Source organism: Phascolarctos cinereus, unplaced genomic scaffold, assembly GCF_003287225.1.
Source record: "Phascolarctos cinereus isolate Bilbo 61053 unplaced genomic scaffold, phaCin_HiC Scaffold_9;HRSCAF=440, whole genome shotgun sequence".
Lineage (NCBI taxonomy): Eukaryota > Metazoa > Chordata > Mammalia > Diprotodontia > Phascolarctidae > Phascolarctos > Phascolarctos cinereus.
Genome location: NW_027556402.1, coordinates 8,656,357 through 8,669,215, shown reverse-complemented (window position 1 = coordinate 8,669,215; position 12,859 = coordinate 8,656,357). Strand labels below are relative to the sequence as shown.

Genomic DNA, 12,859 nt, shown 5'->3' with positions numbered 1-12,859 from the left:
TTTGACTTTATTTTGGTATATGGTGTGAGATTTGGGTCTATGCCTAGTTTCTGCCATACTCTTTTCCAGTTTTCCCAGCAGTTTTTTTCAAAGAGTGGGTTCTTATCCCAGAAGCTGGGGTCTTTGGGTTTATCAAATAATAGATTACTATAGTCATTGACTACTGTGTCTTGCATATTTAACCTATTCCACTGATCCACCTCCCTATTTCTTAGCCAGTACCAAGCAGTTTTGATGATTGCTGCTTTATAATACAATTTAAGATCTGGAATTGCTAGGCCACCTTCCCCTGCATTTCTTTTCATTAGTTCCTTTGATATTCTGGACCTTTTGTTTTTCCAAATGAATCTTGTTATTATTTTTTCTAACTCTATAAAATAATTTTTTGGTAGTTTGATTGGTATGGCACTGAATAAGTAAATTAGCTTAGGTAGAATTGTCATTTTTATTATATTAGCTCGGCCTACCCATGAGCAACTGATGTTTTTCCAGCCATTTAGATCTGATTTTATTTGTGTGAAAAGTGTTTTGTAATTGTGTTCATAGAGTTCCTGGGTTTGTTTGGAGGTAGACTCCTAAATATTTTATAATGTCTACAGTAAGTTTAAATGGGATTTCTCTTTCTATCTCTTGCTGTTGGGCTTTGTTGGTAATATATAGAAATGCTGATGATTTATGTGGGTTTATTTTATAGCCTGCAACTTTGCTAAAGTTGTTTATTATTTCAAGTAGTTTTTTACTTGATTCTCTAGGATTCTCTAAGTATATCATCATGTCATCTGCAAAGAGTGATAGCTTTGTTTCTTCTTTGCCTATTCTAATGCCTTCAATTTCTTTTTCTTCTCTTATTGCTAAAGCTAAGGTTTCCAGTACAATATTGAATAACAGTGGTGATAATGGACATCCTTGTTTCACCCCGATCTTATTGGAAATGCTTCTAGCCTGTCCCCATTACATATAATGCTTGCTGAAGGTTTTAGATAATGCTATTTATTATTTTAAGGAAGACTCCATTTATACCTATGCTTTCTAGTGTTTTTAATAGGAATGGGTGTTGTATTTTATCAAAAGCTTTTTCTGCATCTATTGAGATGATCATGTGGTTTCTGTTGGTTTTGTTGTTGATATGCTCAATGATGCTGATAGTTTTCCTAATACTGAACCAACTCTGCATTCCTGGTATAAATCCTACCTGGTCATAGTGTATTATTCTTGTGATAAGTTGCTGCAATCTTTGCTAGTATTTTGTTTAAAATTTTTGCATCTATATTCATTAGAGAAATTGGTCTATAATTTTCTTTCTCTATTTTGACTCTTCCTGGTTTAGGTATCAACACCATATTTGTATCATAAAAAGAATTTGGTAAGACTCCTTCTTCACCTATTTTCCCAAATAGTCTATATAGTATTGGAATTAATTGTTCTTTAAATGTTTGATAGAATTCACATGTAAATCCATCTGGCCCTGGAGATTTTTTCCTAGGGAGTTCATCAATGGCTTGTTCAATTTCTTTTTCTGAGATGGGGTTATTTAAGTATTTTACTTCCTCTTTGTTAATCTGGGCAATTTATATTTTTGTAAATATGTATCCATTTCACTAAGATTGTCAAATTTGTTGGCATATAGTTGGGCAAAATAATTCCTAATTATTGTTTTAATTTCCTCTTCCTTGGTGGTAGCTTCGCCCTTTTCATTCTTGATACTAGTAATTTGGTCTTCTTTCTTTTTTTTAATTAAATTAACCAAAGGTTTATCTATTTTATTGTTTTTTTCATAAAACCAGCTCTTAGTTTTATTTATTAGTTCAATAGTTTTCTTAATTTCAATTTTATTAATTTTTCCTTTGGTTTTCAATATTTCTAATTTGGTGTTTAGTTGAGGATTTTTAATTTGTTCTTTTTCTAGTTTTTTTAGTTGTATGCCCAATTCATTAATCTCCTCTTTTTCTATTTTATTTATGTAAGCATTTAGAGATATAAAACTTCCCCTAAGAACTGCTTTGCTGCATCCCATAAGTTTTGGTACGTTGTCTCATTATTGTCATTCTCTTGAATGAAATTATTGATTGTTTCTATGATTTGTTGTTTGACCCAATCATTTTTTAGGATTAGATTATTTAGTTTCCAATTATTTTTTAGTCTATCTTTCCATGGCCCTTTATTACATATAATTTTTATTGCATCATGATCTGAAAAGGATGCATTTAATATTTCTGCCTTTCTGCATTGGATTGTGAGGTTTTTATGCCCTAGTACATGGTCAATTTTTGTGTATGTGCCATGTACTGCGAGAAAAAAGTATATTCCTTTCTATCCCCATTCAGTTTTCTCCAGAGGTCTATCATACCTAACTTTTCTAATGTTCTATTCACCTCCTTAACTTCTTTCTTGTTTATTTTGTGGTTAGACTTATCTAGTGCGAGAGGGGGAGGTTCAGGTCCCCCACTAGTATAGTTTTGCTGTCTATTTCTTCCTGTAACTCCCTGAACTTCTCCTGTAAGAATTTGGATGCTATACCATTTGGTGCATATATTTAGTAATGATATTACTTCATTGTCTATGGTGCCTTTTAGCAGGATGTAGTTTCCTTCCTTATCTCTTTTGATTAGATCTATTTTTGCTTTTGCTTTGTCTGAGATCAGGATTGCTACCCCTGCTTTTTTTACTTCAGCTGAGCATAATATATTCTGCTCCAGCCTTTTACCTTTACCCTGTATGTGTCACTCTTTTTCAAATGTGTTTCCTGTAAACAACATATTGTAGGATTATGGTTTTTAATCCATTCTGCAATCCATTTCCATTTTATGGGAGAGTTCATCCCATTCACATTCACAGTTATGATTACTATCTGTGTCTTTTTCTCCATCCTTTTCCCCCCATTTATGCTTTTCTTTCTCCTTTTTCCTTTCCCCCTTCACTAGTGTTTTGCTTTTGACCACCACCTCCTTCAGTCCCTCCCCCTTTTATTATCCCTTTCCCTTTTCTTCCCCTTTAGTCTTACTGCTTTCCCTCCCTTCTTTCCCCCTCCCTTTTCTTTCCCCTCCTTTTCTTTCCCCTTTTCCCTCCTACTGCCTATAGGGCAAGTTAGATTTCTATACCTAACTGATTATATTATGCCCTTCTTGAGCCAAATCTGATGAGAGTAAGGTTCAAACAATGCTCCCCCCCTTTCCCTCTGCTGTAATAGGATTTTGTGTCTTTTCCTGTAATGTAATTTACCCTTGTCTGCCTCCTCCTTTCTCAGTACATTTTCTAAGATCAGATTGATCCACTTATTTGGATCCATTTAACCCACTTGATTAGATTTTTTTTTATCATTACATCAAAGTCAACTAATATCCACCCTCTTTATGTATACTCCTTTAACAAGGTGTAATAACAATACAGTTCTCAAGGGTTGCAAGTCTCATATTCCCTTGTAGGGGTTTAAACAGCCCCCCCTTAAACAACATATTGTATCTTCTGTCCCATTTACCTTTTTAAGTCCTTCTTGAGTCCTGTACTTGAAGATCAAATTTTTTGTTGAGCTCTGGTCTTTTTATCAGGAAAGTTTGGAAGTCTCCTATTTCATTGAATATCCACCTCCTCCCTTGAAAAATGATGCTCATTTTTGCTGGGTAATTGATCCTTGGCTGCATTCCAAGCTCCTTTGCCTTATGGAATATCATGTTCCATGCCCTGGTCTTTTAATGTAGAAGCTGCAAGGTCCTGTGTAATCCTGACTGTGGTTCCATGATATTTAAATTGTTTCTTTCTGGCTGCTTGCAGCACCTTCTCTTTCATCTGGTAATTTTGGAATTTTGCTATTATATTCCTTGGTGTCAATTTGGGATCTCTTTCAGGTGGTGAGTGGATTCTTTCTATGGTTATTTTCCCTTCTGGTTCTAGGACTTCGGGCAGTTTTCCTTTATGATTTCCTGAAAGATACTGTCCAGGCTCTTTTTTCATCATGATTTTCAGGTAGTCCAATAATTTTTAAATTGTCTCTCCTGAGTCAATTTTCCAGGTCGGTTGTTTTACTGATGAGGTATTTTACATTTTCATCTATTTTTTCATTTTTTTGTTTCTGTTTGACTGATTCTTGCTCTCATAGAGACATTAGTTTCCATTTGTCCAATTCTAGTTTTTAACAGATTGTTTTCTTCTGTTAGTTTTTGTACTTCTTTCTTCAACTGCCAATTGTGTTTCTTAGGGACTTGTTTCCTTCAGTATACTCTTCTGTTAGTTTTTGTCCTTCCTTCTTCAATTGGCCAATTGTGTTTTTTAGGGGCTTGTTTTCCAACTGGCCAATTGTATTTTTGAAGGACTCTTCTACCTCTCTCATTTGACTATTAAAATCCTTCTTGAGCTCTTCTAAGAAGGCTTTTTGGGCTTCAGACCAGTTCATATTCCCTTTTGTTGTTGCAGATGTGGGTTTGTTGACAATGTTGTCCTCTTCAGAATTTCTGTCTTGATCTTCACTCTTCTCATAATATGAATCTATGGTACGTTTCTTTTTACTCATGGTGTTTCTTTATTCCCTGGCCTTTAAAGAGATTGAGCTCTCCTGCTGGGGAACAGAGGGTACTGACCCAAGCTTCTTGTGTTGGGAGCCTAGGTCTTGGTCACTGGCTTTGCGTGCTGGGGCCTCTTATGCTGGAATTGGAGGCTGTAGGTTTCTGGCAGCTTACCTCTGTGTTGGGCTGGAATCAGCAAGGCTGGAACTTTCAGGCAATTCTAGGTTGCCTGCTTTTCCTTTCCTTTAGCTTTCTTCAGCTCCTTTTAGATGGGTGCTGCAGGGTGTTTATCTGCCTGGGGCCCCTGCAGTGTTGTCTCCCTCCTTTCTGCTAATGCACTGGGAGATTCCTTTGTGGTGGAGTGCCGAGGCACCTGGTGGTTTTCTGAGCTGGTTTCCACTGCTTCCCCCCACCCTCACTGAGGCACTCGGAGGTCCAGGTGTTGGTGTTTGCCTGCTCTACCACCTGGGCTTCAGGATTTCTTCACAATTGGAGGCTGCAGGGCTCTGACAGCTCACCTGGTGTTGGGTTGGAATCAGCAAGGCCGGGGCTTTAGGAAGCCTTTAGGTTGTTTTCTTCACCTCCTTTCAGATGAATGCCACAGGGTACTTATCTGCCTGGGGCCCCTTGTAGTTCTGCCTCCCTTATTTTTGCTGAGGCACTGGGAGACCCGTTTGCTGGGCTGCTGCACTGCTGCTCCCCATCTTTCTTCTAGTTCAGGTGTTCCAGGATTTTTTTCCTGGGGTGATATTTTCTGGGTTTTCAGAGGTTGATAGGGGAGAGTGAGAGTGACTACCTTTTCACTCTGCCATCTTGGCTCCTGGAAGTGGAACCTGTAACTCCTTTCTTAATTAGTGATTTTGTCTTCTAAAAATTAAATTACATTTCAATTATCTTTTTAATTAAAATTTTAAAATACAACTTATTCAGTTACCAATGATTTGTATTTTCTTTCTCCACTTCCCCTCACTCATCCCTCTCCCCCTTATGAGAAAAAAAAAAACAAAGCCCTTGTAATAAACTGACTCAAATCAAGCAAAAACAATTTCCCATATTGAAGGTATACAAAGATGTGTCTCATTCTGAAGATGTAGTCAGTCATTTGAGGTGGGTGGCATTCTCCATCGCTGGTTTTCTGGAATCAGGGCTGGTCATTGTGTTTATCACAATTTGTAAGGTCTTCAAAATTGTTTATTTTTGCAACATTGATCTTGTACTAATTGTTCTCCTGGTTCTGCTTATTTTGCTCTGCATAGATTCATACAAGGCTTCCCTGGTTGCTCTGCAACTATCTCTTTCATCACCATTCACACCAAAATACAGTTACCCAGCATGAAGCAGGTGTGTACTGCTTCAGTTTCCAATTCTTTGCCATTACAAAAGGAAAAGGTGTTATAATTAAAATACATGTGTGTATGTATGTATATATATATGTGCATATATATATGTATTTATATATATATATATGTATATATATATATATATATACAGAGAGAGAGGGAGAGAGAGAGAGAGAGAGTGAGAGAGAGAGAGAGAGAGAGAGAGATCTATATATCTGTTAAACCTTTTCCTTTTTCTTTGATCCCTTTGGGGTAGAGACCTAGATATGGTCCTGCAGGGTAAAATGGCATCACACACAGTAGAATCCCTTTGGAGGCAAAGTCCCAAACTGCTTCCCATGATGACTGGGCCAATTCACAGCCTCACCCAAAGGGCACCAACGGGCCTGTCTCCCTGCAGCCCCTCAACATTTCTCATTTTCTTTTCTGCACAGTCTAGAATTCTTAACACATGAGCCTGGTCCTTTAGTGCCCTAAACCCTGTAGGTGGCGCCAGAGAGCAGCCTTTCCTGCCAATCCTGAACTGCTGGAAATTGGCAAAGCATTTTCTCTAATCTCAGATGCCTCTTTTAAGTTCGCTTTTCACTCTGTCAACGCTGTCCTTTTCCTTAGAGCCAAATCAATGACCAGCCCCGGCATCCTTCCTTAGGCAGCTGTTTTCCAGCTGTTTCCATGTCAGAAGGCTTTGGCTCTCCCTCTCCTCCCCCCCTTATCTCTCTCCCTGTCTCCATATCTCTCTCATCTCTCTCTATCCCTCCCTCTACTTGTCTCTTTCCATCTCTCTCTCTGCCTGTGTTCATCTCTCGCAGACCTGTCTCTGCATATCTCCCTTCCTTCCTCCCTCTATCTCTCTGAGTCTGTCTCTGTGTCCTTCTCTCTGTCCTTTCCCTCTCCCTATCTCTCCCTCTCCCCTTCCCTGTCTCTCTCAGCACTTGCTGGGCTCTGCTTCCTATTGCTTCCTTTTGGGCAGCACCATCTCTAGGGCCCAGGGCCTACAATGCCTAGAATGGCTTCCTGCATCTCTCTAGTTAACATAGCCAAGGTCACTGCATTCCACACTGCCTTGTGCCCTGAAACCTGGAGACTTAAGGCTATATTAAAACTCATACTAAACAAGAGGAATATATAGGCTTTGGGTCCTAGGTATTTTCTCCTTCTCTCTCCTTCTCCTATTTGAATGACTGAGGAGAGGAAATGGCCTTTTCCCTTGCAGGCATGGATGCTGATGGTTGGGGCTGATAACTCAGAATCAGAGACTAAGAGTTCCTAGGTGCCTTAGGTATCTACTCCAACTCCCATCTGAACAACAATTCCTTTTATATCTTAACCATGTGGTCACTGAGTCCCTGCATGAGGACCTCCATCCAAGGAGGGGGAAGCACCATTGCAAGTCTAGACAGACCTAATCTCTAGGTGAAACGAGCCTGTCTGCAATATTCACTCAGGTTCTACTTGTGCCCTCTTGGATTCACCCAAACAATCCTTCAAATACTTGCAGACAACCATCTTCTCCCCTCAGTATCTTCTCTTCCCCCAATTCCTTCACCCATTCTGATCCTTGTATTTTGGATACGTTTCTTTGGACACACTGTCCACATCTTTTCTAAAATGTGGTGGCCCAGACTGAACATAATCCTCCAGCTGGGCCCCCACCAAGTCAGGGTCTTGCAGAACTACTGCTTAGAGGAGTCTAGGGCAGGGGAAAGAGAACATGAAAGAGTGTGAGAGAGGACAGTGTTAGGAGCTGAGGGAGAGAAGGACTGAGTAGGCAGCATCCCAGCCTTTCACAGGGGAGATGTTGCTAAAAGGATGGAAAAATCTCAAGACCTGTCTACATTTTCCCTATAAAAATGGTGCATCAGACAGGTGTGCTGTGGAGAAGGGAAGCACAGTGGGAAATGACAAGGGTTGGGGCTTTTAGGAGAAATTCTTTTAATCTCCATTGAGATCAAAAGAAGAAAGATGGGAGAGGATTTGGTCTGACGGATCTGGTAGCAGAAAATGACAAATGGAATTATTCAGCTCTTTCCTTGCCTTTCCACACAGTGCTCACTCCAACATGCTTTAAAGGGTTCAGGTGTCCTTCACCAGAGGAGGCTCATTCAGGACTTAGATGAGGATCTCTAGAAGAGCCTGGGTTTCAGGAAAGAGGATTGAGTTTGCAATGATAGAATGCAGGTGTAAATCTCAATTTTGCTACTTCCTATCTTTATGAGCTTGGAAAAATCTCTCAACATCGTTGGCCTTCAGTTTCCTGCTCTGTAAAATGAAGGAGATTATCTCTAAGATCCTTTCCAGAAGTAACTTTATATTCTTTTACATTTGGATTGATGGGATGATACTGGGGATTTCCTCCGAGTCAGTCTCAGTTTTCCTCTCCTAACCCGTGAGTGCTCATTCTGTCCAGTCACCAACGTTTGTAGTCTTCCGTTTTCTATTGGCCGGCAGAGCCTCTGTGAAGCCAACCACAAGTTAGGGATTCGCCCCTGTATAAACCCAGCGCAGACGAGTCTTAGTTCTCTCTATGGACCATGGAGCGTTACATGCGCTCTTTCTTTTTGTTGGGGACCCTGGCCCTGCCGGAGACCTGGGTGGGCAAGTAGAGAATAGACTTAAGCGGCGGCGTGGAGACTGGGCACAGCATCCTGGGGTCGAGGTGTGGGTGGGCTGGACTTTGGCTACAGAAAGCTCCTCCGACACCAGCCCAGGGTGGGTTTGCAGGGCACCAGCTCCTTAATGTCAGGTGAAGGAGTCAGGGTGACGGTGAAAGGAAGAAGCGAGGAATAAGCGTGTGTGTGTGTGTGTGTGTGTGTGTGTGTGTGTGTGTGTGTGTGTGACTCGGGGACCAGTCCTTCAGCTGGGCTTTGGCAGGACGGGGTGTTGGTGTCGCTCCCGCAGTTGGGGGGGGGTGAGGACTAGGGGCGTGGAGGCAGGAGAGACAATGGGTGAGACAGTTCTGGGGTGTTAAGGAGCAGAGCTGTCCGGGAGCTTCCCCCCACCCCACCCCACCCAAGTCCAAGGACAGAGAACAGGTAGCACCCTTGTTAAAGATCTTCACTGAGGATCGTGGGGGACGGGGGGGATGAAGCCGGGGGCAGGTGAGGACCCAAAGTGGGGGGCTGGGTGTGAGGAGTGTGAGAGACCCAGGACCCAGACCAGAGGTTGGGGGAGGGAGGCTAGGTCCAGATGAAGGGGCACTAGGACTTCCCTGGGTTGTTGTCAGTGAAGGCTGATCTTTTGCTGATCTCAAAGCGTTATAGTGTCGAAAATTATTACCTCCTAGCACGGTGCGCCATCAGCGTCGGGGGCGGAGGGGTCGGGATACCGGGAGCTAGGAGTCCGGGCTCACCCTTCCCTGTCGGCACTGGGTCCAGGGCCACACCTGCGTCTTGGCTGCAGACAGGCCCCGCCGGGGCCGGGTCTACGCGGTCACCTCCCTGACCACTGTCCACGGCCCGGGTCCACACGTACAGGTTCTCACTCCCTGAGGTATTACTACACCGCCATGGCCTCGCCAGAGCTCGCGGAGCCACGGGTCCTTACCGTGGGCTACGTGGAAGATCAGCAGTTCGTGCGCTTCGACAGCGCCAGCCGGAGTCCGAGGGTGGAGCCGCGGGCGGCGTGAATGGAGCGGATGGACCAGGAGGACCTGGACTACTGGGAGCGGGAGACGCGGCGGCATAAGGGGAACGCACAGGTTTACCGAGCAAGCCTGCAGAACCTCCGCGGCTACTTCAACCAGAGCGAGGGGGGTGCGTGACGTGGGCGGGAGCAGAAGGGGGGTCCGGGTCTGAGCTGCCCCACGGTCACTGCGGCTCCCACGGGGAATAGGGGGGCTTCCGAGGATGGGGCACTGGGCGAGCCAGAGTCCTGCTGCGCTGAGCCGGGCTGGGGGCGGGGCAGGGGTCCACACCATCCAGGCCATGTTCGGCTGCGAGGTCTCCCCCGAGCTCATCTTCAAGCGCGGGTTTTGCCAAGACGCCTACGACGGACGCGACTACCTCGCCCTGGACACGGAGACCTACACGTGGACAGCGGCGGTGCCGCAGGCTGTGAACTCCAAGCGCAAGTGGGAGACGGACAGGAGCATAGGGGAGAGACTGAAGACCTTTCTGGAGGAGGAGTGCGTGCTGTGGCTGAAGAAGTACCTGGAGATGGGGAAGGAGACTCTGAAGAGTGCAGGTACCACCAGCCCGCCCCAGTGTGCGCAACACTCAAGGCTCCCGCCTCCCTTCTCCTTCCCCTGCATCTTCAGCTCCGAGCTCCGGACCCCCAGGGTCTCCTTGTACACCAGGGCCCGGATTGCGGGGTGTCCCCCTGCCCAGACCTGTCCTTGTGCCCCTGCAGGGAAGGGTTGAGAGGGAGAACCTGGAAATGCCTCTGACCTTTGCCTCCAGACCCGCCCGCAGTCCGAGTGACCCGCCGCGCTGGCCCCCACGGGGAGGTGACCCTGCGGTGCCGGGCCCAGGAGTTCTACCCTGCGGACATCTCCCTGACTTGGCTGAGGGATGGGGAGGAACAGTTGCAGGACACGGAGTTCATTGAGACCAGGCCTGCAGGAGACGGGACCTTCCAGAAGTGGACAGGTGTGGATGTGACCTCGGGCCAGGAAGGAAAATACACCTGCCGAATTCAGCACGAGGGACTGCCTGAGCCCCTCACCCTGAAGTGGGGTAAGGACCGTGAGGAGGGGCTGGGAAAGGCCATCCCACAGGCCCCCAAAAGATCAGAGGGAGGTGGAGTGAATGGGGGGAGGTCGGGGAGGGGTTAGTCAATCTTAGGCCCCAGAGGGATCAGGGCCTTTTCACTGCCCTTTTCCATTTCAGAGCCAGAGTCCTCATCTACCCCAGTCATTGTGGGGGGCATTGCAGTGGTCTTCATCATTGCAGTCATTGCTGGAGTTGCGATCTGGAGGAAGAAGACTTCAGGTGGACAGGACTGGGAGGGGGTCCTTAGGGAGCAGGCACCATTGAGATCTTGGCTTCCCCTGACCCAAAGCTTGTCTTTCTGTCCCCAAGACCTCTCTTTCCCACCTAAGGGACTCTAAGATGGGCCCTAAGACTGTGGATAAAGAAATAGAAACCATTTATCTGGAGAATGGCAGGCAGGGGTATAACAGGCTGGCTGAGTGGGAATCTGCTTCAGACTCAGATCACACATGCATATGGGGATCTCTACCAGAGGGCCTGGATGTCTCCCCAGCTAGGGGCTGTAGACCAGCCTTGGTAACCCCTGGAGGCAAGCCTGGAGGTGGGGAAGTTCCCATTGGGGGGCCTCTTTTCTTTCTTCCTCTTGGATCCAGAGGCTGGAGTGGGAAATGGGGATGCAGTCCCAATTGTAATTTATTGTGTCTCCAAGACAAACCAGTGAACTTCTGAGACCTTAGTGTGGTCTCCTCTCCTGGATTCCTCACTGGAAATTTTTTTCTTTTCCAGGCGCAAAAGGAGGGGACTATGTTCCTGCTGCAGGTAAGTGAAGTGTTGATGTGGAGGGTAGAAGGAAGGGCCCAGCCCATGGTATCTTTGAGACCTGAGCAATGGGAAGGCAGAGGAGAGGCTTAGTCCAGTAACCTTCCCTTGGTGTCCCTTTCCCTTTATATACCCTGGTTCTGGGATGTATGTCTCTAACTGGATCATTTCCCTCCTTTGTGTCCAGGCAATGACAGTGCACAGGGGTCAGATATCTCCCTTGCAGCCTGAGGTGAGACTCTGGGGGCCTGGAAGGAGAGAGGGACTGGGGTAAAGGGGGCCAAGCAAAGAGGATGGTCTGTGAGAGGTTGGGCTGAGCACTGGATGGGTGGTGAGGCAGGCCCTTCAGAAGGAAGAGAGGCTGGAGGCCAGAGGGGACTTGGGGAATCTCTCTGAATGTATCTTTCCTTCTTCAGCTTCAGAGAATTACCCGGTACGCACCTGAGGAAGAAAACCAGTCTCCAGTCCCTGTGCTGTTCCTGTGGACCCCTGGCTTCTCTCCCCAGCATTGGCCCCTGGGATCCTCCCTGGACTCTACTGGGCCAAGCCCAGGGCAGCATCATTAGGCCCTCACCCTGTTCTCTAAGGCCTCCCTCCCCTGCCTTCTTTCTTTCTGCCTGTCTCACTCTGCAGAGACAACCAGCAGTGAGGGCCAGAGGGCTTTGGCAATGAGCCCTCCTTCACTTTGGATGTTGCACTGACTTCTGGGATCTTTTTCTGACTGCACAAAAAGCCCAATGAATTATTGTTCTTGAAACTTCAGCTTTTCTCCACAATCTCAGCAAAGCTTCACATTTGGGTAGGTGATTTTAGGGTACAGGATGACAATGTGGAGATGTTCTGGCCATATGAAGGGGAAATAAAAGAAAGTTTGAAGATGTCTGAGAATCCTTTTATTTGCTGTGCCGAGTCTGTTGAGTGCAGGTGGGGGCTGGGCCAAGAGGGGAAGGAGCCTATGGGAGGGCGGGTGTATGGTACCTGGTGAGGGTGCAGACCTCTGCCTTTGCTTTGTGCTGCTGGGGTGCACTTGTGGACGTGGTGTATTGGGACTTGTTCCAGGGCTTCTCCTCCTGAACTGGAACGATGCCCAAGCAGGCAGTTGGCCCATAGGCCGCCCCTCAGCATGGACCTTCAGGGAGTTCCAGTTCTCTCTATTTTGTTGCCATTTTCCTCCCCCCTTGTGTCTGTATCCCTGCTTTTCTTTCATGGCAGGGGCCTCCCTGAGGGCTTCTGTGGCCTCTGCTCAGGGCCCTTCCAGGACCCTGGGGCTCCATCTCTGTTGGTGATGGCCACTGCACTGAGTGACCACCTTGTCCCCTTTTTAGAGTGTCCCAGACGGCTTTTCTTCCCCTCTGAGGAAGGGAAAATTCTCCCATTGGAGTTAATGAAGTAAGGAATATCTAGTTTCTAAGTAGAAAGAAGCCCCTGCCCCTTCTCCGTCTCCCTGGAGTCCTAACCCTGTACATGGTTAGAGTCAGCTGATCTTTCTCCACCTCTAACTTCCCTCCTCCCCCACTCTCCTTTCCCCTTTGGAATGATCCAAGCTGCTAGGGAC

The 12,859-nt window shown here is 46.0% G+C and overlaps 1 pseudogene across 1 annotated transcript; it reads left to right on the top strand.

The window, feature by feature from the left end:
* Positions 1 to 8,367: 8,367 nt before the first annotated feature.
* On the top strand, positions 8,368 to 11,312 carry LOC110223003 (class I histocompatibility antigen, Gogo-OKO alpha chain-like; annotated as a pseudogene). Its single transcript, XR_013484061.1, has 6 exons — positions 8,368 to 8,427; positions 9,120 to 9,588; positions 9,740 to 10,018; positions 10,234 to 10,509; positions 10,663 to 10,764; positions 11,272 to 11,312. The product of XR_013484061.1 is annotated as a class I histocompatibility antigen, Gogo-OKO alpha chain-like (transcript).
* The last annotated feature ends 1,547 nt before the right edge of the window (positions 11,313 to 12,859 follow it).